This window comes from Palaemon carinicauda, chromosome 14 (genome assembly GCF_036898095.1).
Source record: "Palaemon carinicauda isolate YSFRI2023 chromosome 14, ASM3689809v2, whole genome shotgun sequence".
NCBI classification, from domain to species: Eukaryota; Metazoa; Arthropoda; class Malacostraca; order Decapoda; family Palaemonidae; genus Palaemon; species Palaemon carinicauda.
Window position 1 is genome coordinate 129,040,175 of NC_090738.1, and position 6,972 is coordinate 129,047,146.

Sequence of the window (6,972 nt, forward strand, 5' to 3'; positions counted from 1 at the left end):
CTGATTGCTCTTTCTAATTGTTGTTGTTGTTGTTGTTGTTGTTGTTGTTGTTGTTATAACAACAGGTTCTTCATCTCCCAATTGTTTTTTTTTAGTCATCATGAAGAGAATATCACTGTTTGAAAGATTGGAAAATCATAAGGCAGAGGTCGGAAAACTCTGATTGCTCTTTCTACTGGTCATTATTGATGTTGTTGTTGTTGTTGTAGCAACAACATGTTCTTCATCTCCAAAATTGTTTATAGTCATCATTATGAGAATATCACTGTTTGAAAGATTGGAAAATGATGAAATAAGAGAAATGGCAGGTGTAGTAAAGATTACTGAGATGATGATAGTGTCAGTACTGAGATGGTATGGACATGTGGTAAGGATGGATGGTGGGGAACGTTGTATTAATTATATATTTAGAAAAATATTCTTATTTTGATTTGACAACTCATCAATACATGTGGAATTATCCACCAGTTGTTCTATGGTTCCACACTTAAAAAAATTGCCATAAAAAAGGTAAAAATCCTGGAACAAATGTTGCCAGTCATTTGTCGTTTAAAAAATGGATATATTGACGTTAAGGAGTGATATTACGGTCACCTGTATTTGACTGAAATACGACTGAGAACTATTAGAAGAGACTCTTTAGCTATGATAAACATCTCTTCTAGGAGAAAGACACTCCAAACTCAAACCACTGTTCTCTAGTCTTGGGTAGTGCCGTAGCCTATGTACCATGCAATAGAAGAGACTCTTAAGCTATGGTAAGCTCTTCTAGGACATTTAGAAATCAAACCATTGTTCTCCAGTCTTGGGTAGTGCCATAGCCTGTATACCATGCAATAGAAGAGACTTAAGCTATGGCAAGAAGCTCTTCTAGGACACTTCGAAATAAAACCATTGTTCTCCCGTTTTGGGTAGTGCCATAGCCTGTGTACCATGCAATAGAAGAGACTCTTAAGCTATGGTAAGCAGCTCTTTTAGGAGAAGGACACTCCAAACTCAAACCATTGTTCTCTAGTCCTGGGTAGTGCCATAGCCTGTGTACCATCCAATAGAAGAGACTTGAGCTATGGCAAGAAGCTCTTCTAGGACACTTCGAAATCAAACCAGTGTTCTACAGTCTTGGGTAGTGCCATAGCCTGTGTTCCATGTCGTAGAAGAGACCCCTTAGCTATGGTAAGCAGCTCTTCTAGGAGGATACTCCAAACTCAAACCACTGTTCTCTAGTCTTGGGTAGTGCCATAGCCTCTGTGCCATGGTCTTACACTTTCTTGGGGTAGATTTCTCTTGCTGAGGGGTACACTTGGGCACAGTTATATCTGCTCACATGTTTCATTTCCTTGCTGGGCTATTTTTTAACTTTTGGAGCCCTTGGGCTTATAGCATCCTAATTTTCCAATTATGGTTGTAGCTTAGCTAATAATGATGATATTAATAATGTGTTGTCATGCAATAATGAAATAAGGTTATCTTCTACAGACGAGTGTCTCTTTAGTAATCAGATAGCAGTTTCTCTCTCTCTCTCTCTCTCTCTCTCTCTCTCTCTCTCTCTCTCTCTCTCTCTCTCTCTCTCTCTCTCTCTCTCTCTCTCATTGTGCTTTTAGTGTGTATCGCATATTATCATTTTGATTTTGCTTAAATATCATGATAAGTCATGACGTTGAACTAATCTAGCTTAGACGCGGATGCAGTGTTGCCAGATGAGTTAGTATCAAAATCCCCAAATCTCATGATAAAAAATCTCCAAAACAACCCAAAAATCCCCATTTCCATAACTATATTTTATTCTCATCACGTAGGCTTTTCTAATATAGAAATTATTCACTATACTTCCTATGAGTGCAAGCAAATTAATTACAACAATAGAAATGAAATTTTTATTCATCCTCCTATATGGCAACACTGCGCGGATGCTCTTGTAAGCGAACAAATTTTCACCGTCAGGAGTTTGCTCCGAACTCTGTCATCAAGAAAAATGCATTTATAGGGTTTTCTTGAAACCGGGTTTCTTGGTAACCAACGAGACGTTTTCTCCTTATTAGAAACCTTTTTAATAATAGGGTTTAAGGGTTTCTTAAGGTGTCATTCTATTAGAATTTTATAAACCGTTTTGATAATAGGGTGGGAGGGTTTTCTTCTACCATACTGGATCTTATCGTATCCAATAAACATTTCATATTCACTCAACAATCATTTTTAAATCGATATTTGACTAACTTAATTTTTACAAGTGGTTGGTAATTTTGATAATTTTGGTAATATTAATTTTGATTATAAATTTTATATTGATTTTAATATTTCTATTAATTATAATTTTAATACTAATTTTAGTATTTCTATTAATTATAATTTTTATACTAATTTTAATAGTTCTATTAATTATAATTTTGATACTAATTTTAGTATTTCTATTAATTATAATTTTGATACTAATTTTAATAGTTCTATTGATTATTATTTTGCTACTAATTTAAATATTTCTATTAATTTTGATTTAGATAGTAATTTTAATAGTTCTATTAATTATTATTTTGATACTAATTTCAATATTTCTATTAATTTTAATTTAGATACTAATTTTGATATTTCTTTATAATTATTAAAATTAATATTAAAATTATTGAAATTATAATCATCAAAGTTATTATTATTAGCTAATGTCTTTCTAATCCTGTTATGTCTTAATCCTCCATTTATCATTTTATTTATTTATTCATTTATTTATTTATTTTCGTCGTAATTTAACATGTATTTTCTCTGTCTATTGGTAACGTCCCTGCCTGGTAGTCACCAGACTGGGGTTTGAGTCCCGCTCATGCTTGATAGTTTTTTGTAGTGTCTGCAACCTAGCCATCCTTGTGAGCTAAGGATGGGGGTTTTGGGGGAAGCCTATTGGTCTATCTGCTGAGTCATCGGGAGTCATTGCCTGATCCTCCTTGGTCCTAGCTTTGGTGGAGAGGGTACTTGGATGCTGATCACATATATGGTCAGCCTCTAAGGCATTGTCACTGTCCCTTGCCTTTGCCATTCATGAGCGGCCTTTAAACCTCTAAAGAGAAATGTTCTATACTTTTCAATTATTCCTTTATTCAAACATTTCGGTTTAGATTGGAGGTTTAAAGGTCGCTCGTGAGCGGCAGAGGCAAGTAATAGCTCATTTTACTATAGTCAATCCTTTTTTAGTGGGGCAGATTTGCACCGACTCGTGGGGGTGCCCTTTTAGCTCGGAAACGTTTCCTGATCGCTGATTGGTTAGAGAAGATCATTCTAACCAATCAGATAGCAGGAAACTTTTCCGAGCTAAAAGAGCCCCGCTGCGAGTCAGTGCAAATGCGCCTCATTAAAAAAAAATACTAAAGTACTCAAGCCTGGAAACATACCTTATATCTCCACCCAAGCTAGCACCAGGGGGTATCAGGTAATGGCTGTTGATGACTCGGGATGTAGACTTGCATGACAACCCAATGTACTAAGTCAGTAAGGTACTCACTCCAAAAGTCGTGACCCACAATTGCTTGGGGAAAAAAAAAAAAATCTTGCTTATCGCTATATACTTCAGATAAGCGATAGAACAGATATTTATCTCCAATACTGACATGATAATCTGAAATTATTATGCTCTTATCATCATCATCATCATCATCATCATCTCCTATTGGTGCAAAGGACTTCAAATAGATTTCGCCAGTCCCCTCTCTCTCTCTCTCTCTCTCTCTCTCTCTCTCTCTCTCTCTCTCTCTCTCTCTCTCTCTCTCTCTCTCTATATATATATATATATATATATATATATATATTTATATATATATATATATATATATATATATATTTATATACATATACACATATATATTATCATTATTATCATCATCATCATCATCATCACCTCCTACGCCTATTGACGCAAAGGACCTCAGATAGATTTCGCCAGTCCTCTCTCTCTCTCTCTCTCTCTCTCTCTCTCTCTCTCTCTCTCTCTATATATATATATATATATATATATATATATATATATATATATACTTATATACATATACACATATATATCATCATCATTATCATCATCATCATCATCATCTCCTACGCCTATTGACACAAAGGACCTCTGATCGATTTCGCCAGTCCTCTCTCTCTCTCTCTCTCTCTCTCTCTCTCTCTCTCTCTCTCTCTCTATATATATATATATATATATATATATATATATACATATACACATATATATCATCATCATTATCATCATAATCATCATCATCATCATCATCATCATCTCCTACGCCTATTGACGCAAAGGTCCTCGGATAGATTTCGCCAGTCGTCTCTATCTTGAGCTTTTAAATCAACACTTCTCAATTCGTCATCTCCTACTTCACGCTTCATAGTCCTCAGCCATGTAGGTCTGGGTCTTCCAACTCTTCTAGTGCCTTGTGGAGCCCAGGTAAACGTTTGGTGAACTAATCTCTCTTGGGGAGTGCGAAGAGCATGCCCAAACCATCTCCTTCTACCCCTCATCATGATCTCATCCATATATGGCACTCGAGTAATCTCTCTTATAGTTTCATTTCTAATCCTGTCCTGCCATTTAACTCAGTATCCTTCTGAGGGCTTCATCCTCAAATCTACCAAATCTATTGGAGATTGTTTCATTGTATTACCATGACTTATGTCCTTATAGTAACACCAATCTTATTAAACTGATATATAGTCTGATTTTTATATGTAATTTTAGGCGATTTGATTTCCAAATTTTACTTAACCTAGACATTGTCTAATTTGCTTTTTTTTAATCATTCACTAAACTCTAATTCTTAAGACCCTATATTGGAGATAATAGTTCCTAAATACTTGAATGATTTTACCACATTAATCCTTTCTTCTTCCAATGATATTTCATCTTCCATTGCATAACTCCGTTCTCATCATCTCTGTCTTTCTTCTATTTATCTTCAGCCCAACCTCGTGTGATATATCATGCATTCTGGTAAGCAAGCTTTGCTTATAAGAGCGTTTAATATTTTTATGAGGTAGTAAGACATAAAAATTGAATACACAATTGCAAATACACTTTAGAACATTATTTAAAAATTCCCCCCCAAAAAAACTCGGGTAGTAAGACATATAAGAATTGAAAATTGAATACACAATTGCAAATACACTTAAGAACACTATTCAAAAATTCCCAAGAAAAAACTCAGGTAGTAAGACATATAAAAATTGAATACACAATTGCAAATACACTTTAGAAGATTATTTAAAAATTCCCAAGAAAAAACTCAGGTAGTAATACATAAAAATTGAATACTTACCTCGAAGGCAAATCCTCACCGTTTGGTTAAAAAAACGTAAGATAAATCTCTTATGACAATTTAAAATCCAAGAACGTCTTCGAAATTTTCAAAATTCACGCGCACTTAGTAACACCGAACTAGAGTCTTCTGAGATTACACCAAGTCTGTAGTTGTCTCTGGGCGCCAGACCTGTCTATGGTAAGCTCCTGGAAGTCCTGGGTATGGAAAGTTCCATGCCATAGCAGTTCTTGGTGCTAAATTCTCTTAATTAGTCCCACTTAAGTCAACAGGATTCCCATATACAGTAGCGTTTGATGCTCTGATTTCTGTGTGTACTGACTTTGCACCGCTATTGTTCGCCAGAGCTGTCAAAGAAAGCTGTGGAGTTGTTTTTTTTTTTTCTGGGGAGCTGATAAATATCTATTTGGCAACTCGATCTCCAAGTGACCTTGCCTTTCATGGCTTTTCATCTTTTAATTTTCTTGAAATGTTTAAAGTTTTATTGAAAAGATAATGAGATATTTCGTAATTAGTATATTATTACCTTATTGATGAATTAATCACTTATATATTTAATTACCTAATCGATATTTCTTGTTTATTGATTAACTATATAACTTTGATATAGTGTAGATAAGACTTGAGTTTTTCTTATCTTATATGTGTGGATAAGTTTATCCCTTATCGATTTAATCGGAATCAATGGTACAAATGTGTTTTCTTACTGAAAGTGATTGAGAAAGATAGTGGAATTTACAAATATTCGTGGTCCTTTATTCTTATAAGATGAAAAAATTAATTCTCTCTCTGTCTTTCTCACGTACAGAATAATAGAAGTTTATTTGGTGTGGTATATTTGCTTTAGAGGTTTATTTCGGCATTGATTAATAATATGTTGTTGTACCTCAAATTTAGAGAGAGAGAGAGAGAGAGAGAGAGAGGAGAGAGAGAGAGAGAGAGAGAGAGAGAGAGAGAGAGAGAGAGTTGTACCTCAAACTTAGTTGGTCCTAAAGTTGATCTATTTCCCTGGCTATATATATATATATATATATATATATATATATATATATATGTTTGTGTATATATATATATATATATATATATATATATATATATATATATATATAAGTGCGTGTGTGTGTGTATATATATATATATATATATATATATATATATATATATATATATATATATATATATTTATGTATTTTTTATTTATATATATGAGCATCACGTTTTCCTGTGATTTTTTACGCATATGTATATATATATATAAATAAAGTGAGAGAGAGAGAGAGAGAGAGAGAGAGAGAGAGAGAGAGAGAGAGAGAGAGAGAGAGAGAGAGAGAGAGAGATTGTACCTCGAACTGTCTTACTGGCCAGTGAGTTGATCCTGAAGTTGATCTGTTTCCCTGGCTATAGAGGTGGACCATAGAGTGAAACTGGTTATTATAGGGAAGAGAGAGAGAGAGAGAGAGAGAGAGAGAGAGAGAGCGAGAGAGAGAGAGAGAGAGAGAGAGAGAGAGATTGTACCTCGAACTGTCTTACTGGCCAGTAAGCTGATCCTGAAGTTGATCTGTTTCCCTGACTATAGAGGGGGACCATAGAGTGAAACTGGTTATTATAGGGGAGAGAGAGAGAGAGAGAGAGAGAGAGAGAGAGAGAGAGAGAGAGAGAGAGAGAGAGAGAGAGA

At 34.5% G+C, this 6,972-nt stretch overlaps 1 protein-coding gene across 3 annotated transcripts in view; it reads right to left on the reverse strand.

The window, feature by feature from the left end:
• LOC137653772 (solute carrier family 25 member 45) overlaps positions 1-5,659 on the reverse strand; it is a 54,622-nt gene extending 48,963 nt beyond the window's left edge. For 2 of the 3 annotated variants that reach the window (XM_068387403.1, XM_068387402.1), the window contains exon 1: positions 5,298-5,656. The gene's annotated coding sequence lies outside the window, so the exon portion shown is untranslated. Of the gene's footprint in view, positions 1-5,297 lie in introns of all 3 variants that reach the window. The other variant, XM_068387404.1, reaches the window with a different exon arrangement.
• Between the last annotated feature and the right edge of the window lie 1,313 nt (positions 5,660-6,972).